We start from the raw sequence: 11,216 nt of genomic DNA, 5'->3' as shown, positions 1-11,216 counted from the left end.
CGCACGGGGCGTCGCTTAGACACTCTGGTGCAGTTTTGAGAACTGCACGGGCCCGGGCCGACCCGAAAGTCCGGGCCAGGCCTGGTTAATACGTTTTTGGGAGGGCTCGGTGCGGGCTCGGGCTCGAAGCCGCGGACTAGGGCCAGGACCATTCGCTAATGAGCCTAGGTCGGGTTTCAAAGCGCGCGCGGTCGATGTGCATAGATGCAACGCACCCTGTGTGAAGCAAAATAGACAACTTGGTAAAACTGGCTCCTAATTACCTTATTCAACAAAATAAAAAAAAGCTTTAATTCGGAATAAGGCTCATTCGCCGCCCGTACACCCATAACTGACACTAAACGATTCTGTTGATACGATTATTTTATTGCAATTGTGCTATTCTAGTGCATTATATTCATGGAAATCACTGATTGCCTAATGGTCACTGGAGTACAATGGCAATGTTCTGAGTAAGCCTTAAAGAGAAGCCTCGTCCTGAGTTCGGCAGGGTCAGTGTCGTAGGTCGAAGCTGTCAGGCGCTGTAGCTTTCTGGTCAGAATGTGGCCATGAATTCCAACCTAAGCTTAAACTCATCATATGCCATGCGATATTCCAACGTGATCTCAATTACATACCTCATTTTTTTCCCTTTTATGAATGCCCACCTAGTGGACATCTTCATTTCGTCGGCTGCTGAAGCTCTGATAGGATGGGTTAGGGAGACAAGGAAACAGGCACCCCCACCAAACCACCACTTCAATACCAGACGGAACGGACACGTTCACTGTAGGTGGACACTTACAAAATGCCTCCCTTGGTATGGGCCACCACATCAAAAACCAACATTAGTATGCTTCTAGGTCTGCAACAAAAATAGCTGGGGGGGGGGGGGATACAGAATTCATGCCATATATACTTTTTCTTCAATACAATGTTCTGCGTGTGGGCATTTGTCTTCAATACAGATTATTATATTCCTTCAGATTTTCACTGCCCAGGGTCTCTGAGCATATAAAGGCTCTCTCTAAAATGACACGCATATATCAATGCATTTCTACGAGACAAATAAATAGGTATTTCCGCATGTAAGAACAAACTACGGTGAAAAGAGCCTGGAATATCTATTGCCTAAAACGTTAAATAAGTATCACACTTTCTATTATGTTTTTGATGAAGTTTATACGTGCGCTTCGTTTAAGTTATATTTTGTTAAAAGGAACAAATAGTGCTGTTTCGTAATACATGACTGGTTTACTGGTTTACGCGTGAACACAGGAATAGGCTACACTACCCCTGACAGACACAAGGCAAGTTTAGTGGCATCTTTAAAAATATAAATTATGGGGTTTTACGTGCCAAAACCATTTTCTGATTATGAGGCACGCCGCAGTGGACAAACTCCCGAAATTCCGACCCCCTAGGCTTCTTTAACGTACACCTAAATCTACGTGCACGGGTATTTTCGCCCCCATCGAAATGCGGTCGCCGTGGCCGGGATACGATCGCGCGACCTCGTGCTCTGCAGCCCAACACCATAGCCACTGATCAACCACGGCGGGTGAGAAAGGGGTGGGGGGGTGGGGAGGCTAACCAAGGGGCCCGATTTTTAATAATCACGTCATAAGCAGCCAACAAACAATGACAGCAAGGAAAGTATAGGGGAAATTACTTGTACTCACTAATTGAGCTAAATAAATGATAAATTAATAATCAATAATGCTCGTTTACAACATAACAAGGCTCCCGAATCCGGCAACATTGATGCCTTAAGGTAGCATATGTGCGGTTATTGACCAGTTGCCTTCACCCAAAAACCACACGGGCGCGTGACTCCTGCGGGAGAAAGGATGCGCCACATCCGCCGCCAATGTTTGCGAGTGGTGACGCTGGCTGACACTCCCAGAATTAGTTCTAGTAGTAAAACTTAAATAGCAAACAGAGCAGATGGGCAAACGGCGCCACGGTAGCTCAAATGGTAGAGCATGGCGCGCATAATGCGAAGACGTGGGATCGTTCCCCACGTTTGGCAACTTGTTTTTTCGTCCAATTTCATTTCCATTGATTTATCATTTCTCTAATTGAACTAGGGAGTACAAGCAATTTCCCCTATGTTTTCATTGGTGTAATTGTTTCTTGGCTTCTCATGCTATGATTACCCATATGCATCTTATCATAGTGAAGCTAAAATGAAGCCCCCCCCCCCCCTCCCGCCGTTCCTTCTGTGCTGCAGCAGCTGTGATTTTGCATGCCGAACACAAGGGGTGAAATCTTCGCGTAGCACTGATTGTGACACTTTCAACTTCCGCCTTCAGACACAACAAGCGTTGCTAAACTTCGCAATTATTAATACCATAATAACTGGTCCATTGTTATTTCCGCCGAACTTTCCTGCCCTGTGCGCATGCTCAGTTCTGTATGGAGGAACAGATTCGCCTAATTGCTTCTGGAAAGAGGTCAGGTCTTTATTTCCAGAGTGAGTCCAACTTTCGGTCGCGCTGTTGGGTGGGCCGAAAATTACAAGATTTTTCCGTAACCTATTGCTATCATCAAGCGACGCTTGCATTTCGCTTCAGTCACGAGCGAGTTATTTGTTTTTCGCACTTTTTACGGCACCCTGTTTAACTACGAGTAAATCCCCTTGCAGAACCATTACTCTGCGCAACACATTTTGCGCTTACGATTGTTTACCAACGTTCGCGCATGCACCTTGCTGTCACGGTACCCGATGGCAGTGACTTTACCTTCCCTTGTCCGCGTAACGGGGCGTCGCTTTCCACTCAGATGATGCTTCCCACAGATGTCAGCGTTTCATCACATTCACATAACACGTGACGTACCCCACAACGGGCTTGCTTTTATTACACATCCGAGCTGACGCATAATACAGCATTCGCACATTGGCATGTAGGGAACGCAGAAGCGCAAATGAAAAGCATGCCTCATGATAGGCCTGTCTATTCTCGGCCGAAGACGCCGCCAGAAATCAAGGACTGGCCGCCGTTGAGGAAGGGGGGGATTGGGGGTTAGTCTCCCGACCTTCGCCCCCCCTTGAACCCCATCAAGGACATAACAAAGTTCTCTCTCTCTCTCTCTCTCTCTCTCTCTCTCCAGCTTGTCAAAAGTGCGAAACCTTAATGGATTCAGTTAGAAACTGCAGCGGTTTGGGCGCGTTATGGCAGGTTTATGTTTTAGACTATACAGTCTTTTTAAAAAGTTGCCTGCGCCATTTTAACGTAATTCCAATCCTTCAACTGGAATAATCGAAGAGGCTGATATGTGCACGAGAAAACAAATTCCATAACTGACTCACCAAAAAAAATCTCTAACGAAGTTTTGAACGGACTGCTTTATACGGCACATATTGTAGTTTAAGAATTATTGGCGGCATTCTCGAAAGGCATATTCATTTTGATCGAATTCTAAGGGTGGTACCGGTTTCCTAATGGACACCGTCAAAGTTGCGCTAGAACTGCTGTGTTGCTCCATCTCTTACTTTCCTAACAAAACACCGTTTGACGCATTGGCGCACTAAAACTACTGAAACGCCGCATACATGTACACGACCGCGAAACACACCGTAATCTGTTCAGTAGTTGTGCTCACTTTTCGCGAGTGTTGATAGTTAGGATATAGGACAGGATAGACTTCGGCACAGCTTGAACTCATCTCTTCTCGCATAACGACAGCGTATTAGCACAGACGTCACGCGAGTAGACAATCAAAACCACATTTATTGATATAATAAAGAAATACAAGAACAAAAAGCGACGGATCACGAAAGCAAAAGCGTTAACATAGACGTGCTGACCACGCGCGTGGACTCTTTCTAGAGAAAGAGTAGTCCATGTGACCCCGTTCGGCAATACTGGATCGCTGGAGGCGCAGCAGCTGCAGCATGCGATGCACTTGGCGAAGTGAGCGCTGCTCGTGGCGCTGCTGCTGCGTGCGATTCTGCGGCATTGAGCAGCCACCGCAGCGACGCCGAAGGGCAGCACGTTGGCAGGTCGGGGCACTGCGAGGGTCAAATGTTAACCAACCACCCCCGCGGGTCTCACCATTTAGTAAAACAATAAAATAAAAACTACTGTTCGTTGGATTACAATCTCGCTCGAGGACGGTGACGAGGGTCGAAGTGCGCAGATCAACTGCAATGGAATTGGGCCGAGCAAATTGCATTGCAGCAAAATGCAGGTAACCGGGCATGGCCGCATGGTCGTTAACGAGCAAGATGTCGTGCTAGCAGTTGACGACGATTGTCCCTCACCCGCCATTGTTACTTAGTTTTTATGGTATTGGGCTGCTAAGCACGAGGTCGCGGGCACGAATCCCGGCCACGGTGGCCTCGCATTACGATGGGGACGAAATGCAAAAATACCGGTGTACTTATATTTGGGTGCACGTTAAAAAACCACAGCTGGTCCAAATTTAGGGAGTCCCCACGTACGTCGTGCACCATAATCAGATCGTGGTTTTCGCACTTAAAACCCTACAATACATTTTCTTCAACGATTCTCCCTCTGTCTTACGACCCTTGTTGCCTCATGTCTTCCTGCACTGCAGAATCTGTGGCTCGCAAGCAGTCGTTTCCGAACCCTTACCGCGGCCTAAGGAAATAGCAAGTCTTGCTAAAACAATTAGATAAACGTGCAACATTGTGCATCTTGTTTTGCAAAAGTTAATCGCAAAATGTCATTAAATAAAGCTGAAACACTTACGCGCCAAGTAAAGGATAACTGAGTTCTAACGTTCGATTCGCAGTAGACCACCGGTAATTACCGATGTGCACATACCATACATTACCTCCCCAATGACGCCAGTTGTGCTGCTGCGTGCGATTCTCGGGCGTCGAGCACTTCCTGCAGCTTCGCCGAAGGACAGCGTGGCCACAGGTCCTGGGGCCGTGAGAGCACAAGACAGGCCCTTTGTCACCCTTGCGTGGCCCTTGTATTGTGTGACAAATCCACTAACATGGCCCGCGCTCACTCGAAGCACACTACAGAGGCGGGTGTGAAACTATAAGTTCCGGGGCAGTCGGGCGACGGCAAGCCAATATTTCCTAGCGAAATAATCAAGTTTGAACAGGAACACCTTCACCATGAACACTACAACTCCTCCTTTATTCCAGTTGCGTCCAGCGTTCCACAACGGAGCGTGTTTGGCGCTTTGGTTTTTCTAGTATATATTATTGATTTGCCTAACTGCATGTCGTCGCGAGTAAGACAGTTCGCCAATGATTGCATTTACAAAAATGACTTTAGACTGTCTACAGAAAGTCTATAGACTTTTTGTAGACGACCTTGCCTTTCTATAGATTTAGAATTTTGTGGATACAAAGTCCAAAGACTGTCTATAGACGACAGTTGATAAAGTTTCTATTTCTTTTTGTCTATTCGCATTCTATAGACGGTCAATAGAAAAAAGTCGATAAGGTGTTTGTTTCTGTTTGTCTACTTCCCCTCTATAGACTATCTATAGACAAAAGTCGATACAACCTCTATTTTTCTCTATTATTTGTCTATAGGGATTCTATAGACGAAAGTTGATAACATTTCTAATTATTTTTGTCTATTCGTAGTCTATAGACGGTCTATAGAAAAAAGTTCATAAGGTGTTTGTTTCTCCTTTGTCTACTTCCGCTCTTTAGACTACCTATAGACGAAAGTCAATACAGTCTGTATTTATTTTCTCTTTTATTTTGTCTATAGACTTTCCATAGACGAAAGTCGATAAGATTTCTATTTCTTTTTGTCTATTCCCAGTCTATAGACGCTCTATAGAACTAAAGTCGATAAAGTGTTTGTGGCGTTTTGAATGAATGAATAAATAAATAAATCAATGCAGGTCATTTACAGTAAATTTGTCTTCGCACTCATACGTAGAAATTCCTTAGGTACTCTCAGTCACTATTCAACTGTTTCGCTGAAACAGCGTAGACTACATCAGCTGTTACTCAAAATTCTCGTGTTCTTGGGCAAGGTTGTGATTACGTTTCCAAACAACATTTTATAGGCGTAACAAAACGGGAAAACTGCCTCAACTGACTTTGTTTTTTTTTCTCGTGGGTTACATGGAAAATGGTTAAGCTGATTTCGCATATGGTCGGCCAGACACAATAGCACGACCGAAGAAGTGCGTGCTGTTGAATGAGCGGCCATAGCTAAATACAATGAGCTGGCGCGGCTACCAACTCCCCTACGTTGTAGAGTTTCCGCGATACGGAAAATATTGACTTGAGCACATTTTTGCTGTGCTTGTACAATGTACTGTTTTTAACTATACTATACTCTAGGCCAAGGGATGCGGAAATAATTTACATATAAAAATTTAAAAGACCACACTGTGGAACAGTGTCCTGTGGTATACTTATTTCTGTGTATGTAGTAGTGAGGAAGTGAAGTCTTTCATTGTAACACCTTAGCGTCTGTTTGAAAGGAGAAGCGTAATTACATCGAAAGATTCGTCAATAAACCTACACCTGTGTATAAACCATGTCAGTTGATTTATATCGATAACTATTACGACTGCGATTCGACTGTAGTGGAGTTCTTGGTTCTCTGGGTGACAACAAGATCAGCTTTAGCAGTTGGCCTGCTCGTGGGTAGTGCTGATGTTATGCCTAACTGCAAAGGCTTTTATATCTTTATAGAATATTTGCTCGAAAATCTGATTGTATCTATCACCTTTGATGGAAGCCAGCGGGGCCATGGCTTAGAGAGCAGAGGAACAATGGGCGCTGTCGTCTGCGCCATCTCCGAGGATCGCGTGACACCAGCAGGACGCGCCCGACAGCAGAGCCACCGTCCCCACCGTCGACCACGCATAGGCGGAGCGGGCTGCAAAGTTAGGCAGGAACGCTTGGATCGCAACACCACTTGCTCCGTGCCTTCCTCTCGATAGCAGAACATGTTCAAGGCATTCCTATTTTGGTCACCATCCTTATCTTGCTGCCCTCAGAACATCATGTATGGGATTGAACCATGCCATTGCAGGCCACCTCTGAATCCTTGTGGTAGAAATCCAGACGGCAGCGCAAGGCCATCGCTCTCTGGGCTGGAACGGCTTCTTTTGACTAGTGGCCATTCTTAATCAGTAACACGCTTCATCGGAGTAAACTTTTTCACTGCTTCGCAGCTGCCCAATGCTAATGACAAGGGTGAAGAATGCGGCAGCGTTTACGAAGGACGGTTACCGATGATTCAGTACACAGGTTGATGGTAGCCTATAATAAGTCAAAGTTTACTCATAATTTTTTCGCAGGTAAACCAGACGCTCATGCTTTTCATTAGCCAGCAATGTCCCGTGTTAATACAGTTGGCAACAATTTTCAAGCGGCTTGTCTTTCTCTCGCGAGGAACGCAAGGCGCGGGTCTCGCGAGCGGCAGATGGGCAGCACGTGGCCTCAGAGATCGAACCCTTTTGCTCCGTTACGATCTGCGAGAGTGCGGACAACCCTGACCGTGTGTTGCAGGTGCCAAGCAATGCACTATGAAGCGGATGAGCTCGCAACATTTTCCTTCGTGTTTTGCGCGACTTACTTGCTTAGAGTCTTCCAATACTGCTGAAATACTCTCCCATATTAAAGCATGGTTTAATGCGTTCGCCTTCCATTTAGTGCAGGAAAATTAAGCATGTGAGAAAGACTCCCGTTGAAAACGACAAGAAAGCTGGAGGCAGCACTGGCGATCGATCGAAGAAACCAGTGAGCTTCAATGGCACACATCCTCTGTTTTCTTTTTTTTTTTTTTTTGGCGCTGCGTTTCCGCTTCCAGGCACACACTCAAGCTGGATTCACGTGATGGACCAAATTGTGCTGACGAGCATTAGGTGACTAAGTGTTGCCGAATCACTGCGCACACAAGTACGAAGCAGATAAGCTGCTGGCGGAGCAGTTCACTGTGGCTCAGTCATGTGATGTTCGCCCGAGGAATTTGCTCCGTTGTATGAACCCAGCTTGACTCGCTGGCGAAGAGAGGCAGCCTATTAAATATATATGTCACCATGTCGGTGGTCGCGGACAGATTCATTTTATGGCCCCTACGTGCACCAGTGATGAAAACCGGCAGTGTAGCTTTCCCTGGCGGGCAAGCTGGATAGCTTGAACATGGTTGTTTGCCGAGTCTGTTGACAGGGCGACATACTATGGCAGACAGTGCGAAAACATGACTGAAATAAGGAGGACAGATGGCACGGGCCATGGAGAGTTGATTTCCGTGTATTGTGGCCAAATCCTTCAGCGTGTATGATTCCGAGAACCGGAAATGGAAACAAGTATCGGTCCCTTTTGTCAAAGCACGTTATAATCCGAGGCACAAAAAGCATTACTTTTCCTTCCGATTATCCGTATAGGATGTGGAAGCTGATGATGTCTAGAGGATGGGACAAAGTGTTAGGAAGTGGGTGTTAGGCGATAAAGTCGGAGTGGTAGGCAGCCCAGGAAGACTACAGGAAGGTGCAAGTCGACGGAAAGTGCGGGCGAAAGGGAGAAGGCGCCACCGCCGAACACGTTAACTTCGCCCTCGCTCTCGGAAGGCTGTGTTATCAGCGCGTTCGTAGGCCGCGCAAGCTCTCGCCTGCGTTCTAGCTTCACCTCGGTAATCGCTATGAAGAAATAAAAAAAAAGAATAAACTAGAAAGGAAAAACATTGGCGGCAGTGAGTTTCGAATGCAGTAACACACGTTCGGAAGACGCGTGTGTTGCCCACTGGGCTAAACGTGCGGTTCCTTGGCCTTCGCACTTTGATTTATGAGATCATGGTTGCCAAACCCGGCGTGACGAATGCAATGACATCAACATCACTGTCACATACTCGAGGGTGTCGCGATTAGATTCCATGGCACGCGGGCAACGTTGCATTACGTCACGTGTCATATTACACCGGCCTCGTGCCATCTAGGAGGCGTTGGCCAAGTGTCTTATCGCGCTCATAACTCGAAGGACCGCTCAGCGGCGTTCAGTTGTACATTAATGCTTTCGCATTCAAACTCATAACAAGTGCTTAGGTGTACTAAGATTGTTTACAGCGAAGCTGTTAAGCGCTCCTTCCCCCAGGGTCGTGCCTGTGTGTTCACGCAAAACTATCATCATCTGGATTGGCTCCAGCGCCATCGTCTTCTTCCACAGCTGGCTCGTTGGCGTCCGTGGGCGCTATCGCGCGAACGAGCTCCTACCACTGCTCCTGCATTCGTCGTCGTCATTAATTATTTAAAAATAAGAAGACGTGACCAATTTTACAGCGAATTACACCGAAGCTGTTTAAGGCTAGTTCCCCTAGAATTGCGTCCATGTGTAGACAAAAAACTCCCCATACGTGGGCCGATCCCGAAGATGGTGCAATGCCGGGCCGCCCCGTGGCGAAGGTTGACCTGCGGCGCCATTAAAAGGAAGCTTTCGCTCGGCAGCTGTTGTCCAAAATGCATGTAAAAGGAGAATTAGTTTTTCTCGGTAACCACGCCACCAAACTTGACGACGTTTGTTAGTTTTAAAAGAAAACCTAAACATCTAGTTATTTATTTAGGTCGTCAATCTTTTATTAAATATTGACAATAATCGCAAATATTCAGTAAACGAGAGTGTCAAGTTTATGAGTCCGTAACTAAGCAATAACAGTGATATCAGAATTCTGTGAATCGCATCTGATAGTACATCCAAAGCCGACAAAATTAATATGTTACACATGAATCTCAAGAACCTTAGTAAAGTGTAAATACAGTCTTTGCACAACGCATGTAAACAACGCAACAAATTCCCGTAATATAGAAAGTGACATACCGAGTTTGTCCGATTTAGGTTATCTAATGAATTCCGTTTACAGAACCGCGATATCTGTTCTTGAAGGAGGGCTATTTGTAAACTTCATGCTTCTATTTTTTTTTTTCGTACTTTCGGATGTTTGAAAATTCTTTCAATAAAATGCAGCGCCTGAATCGAAATTCCGCTTACAATAGTCACAATAATTGAACTTTCTCTCTGAAATGAAGCAACTTTCATTAAAATGGACCCAGGGGTTATCTCAGAAAAGCGCGTTTGCGTTTTACATGTATTTGAATAGGCCGCGTCGCAGTTGGCAACGAGTTAATGCGTCCCCTTAATTAAGGGGCGACGTACACAGCCTCGCTGGTAATCCTTCTTCACAGAGTGGATGGATGCTCAGCCTTTTTTTCTTGTTGTTGTTGAAGCTTTCAAGACAAATGGAGTCGAAGCTATTCCTAATACTCATCGACCGTTGAGGTATAACGACTGTTGAGAATAGCGCACTTTAATTATACCTGCTTTAGAAGGGCATGGCATATGATATAACATATTATTTATTTATTTATTTATTTATTTATTTATTTATTTATTTATTTATTCTTATACAGGGAGCGTCCCGTTTTGCTTCACTAAACGTAGTTCTAATACCTCTTGATCATGTTGAAATTCCGAGTTTTCTAGGAAGTTGCTAATAAAAGCGAAGTTATTGTTTAAAAATGATTGCGTGCAGAATACGCACAGTGTACATTTGCCGGTAATTAACGCTTACAAAACCGTCGGAGCAAAACTCCCGCAACATATTGACGTCAGAGATGACAATGCTTAGGGATGCGTGCACGCCATCATTTTAGTCTTGGCTGTTTTACTGCATGCTCATTTGAGTGCCCCGACGAGCACGTCATAAAATGAGAAGCAAAAGCTTTGCTGTGCAACCACAGCAGGGGCGCTATAATGTAAAGCTATACCAAACTTTTCTATTCCACTTCTGCAATCAGCCCTCCGCGAGTGGTCAAAAACTTTTTTGGACCACCCCCATTTCACATATCTGTCACGCGACATCACGAAAATCGCGATAGCTTCTTATCTGATATAACCTGTGCACACGGATTATGCATAATTTGACCGAACGAAAGAAAAATAGTTATTTCTGATTCGACGCCTCTTCGCCCTTAGCCCTCGGCTATTGGTCAAAAATTTTCGGACTGCGCCCACTTCACCTGCCTCTCACACGACGTCACGAAACCGCAACAACTCACTGCGTCAAAGTGACGTGTACGCGATAAAGATTCATTAATATGCCGAACAAAACTGAATTTCCTTCTGAATAGCCGCAGGCTGCCCCGTTCCGAAAGGAATAAAAGATGGCTGCCGCCTATGGCTCAGTCACTGGCTACTCGCACCTGTCTCAGAGCATGGGTTTATTTGCGTGTAATAAAGCCTTTGCGTGGCCGTATAACGTTTTCGAGCACTTTCGGCACGTTAA

At 45.5% G+C, this 11,216-nt stretch overlaps 1 long non-coding RNA gene across 1 annotated transcript; it reads right to left on the bottom strand.

Moving 5' to 3' along the window:
* Positions 1 to 3,693: 3,693 nt before the first annotated feature.
* LOC142567902 (uncharacterized) lies at positions 3,694 to 6,810 on the bottom strand. Its single transcript, XR_012825293.1, has 3 exons — positions 6,663 to 6,810; positions 4,773 to 4,874; positions 3,694 to 3,994 (listed from the first exon to the last, which is right to left on the bottom strand). It is a non-coding gene; the product is annotated as an uncharacterized LOC142567902 (long non-coding RNA).
* Between the last annotated feature and the right edge of the window lie 4,406 nt (positions 6,811 to 11,216).

The sequence above is a fragment of the Dermacentor variabilis genome, unplaced genomic scaffold (genome assembly GCF_050947875.1).
Source record: "Dermacentor variabilis isolate Ectoservices unplaced genomic scaffold, ASM5094787v1 scaffold_15, whole genome shotgun sequence".
Taxonomy (NCBI): domain Eukaryota; kingdom Metazoa; phylum Arthropoda; class Arachnida; order Ixodida; family Ixodidae; genus Dermacentor; species Dermacentor variabilis.
The sequence above is the reverse complement of the archived record's forward strand: the minus strand, read 5'-3'. Positions and strand labels throughout refer to the sequence as shown.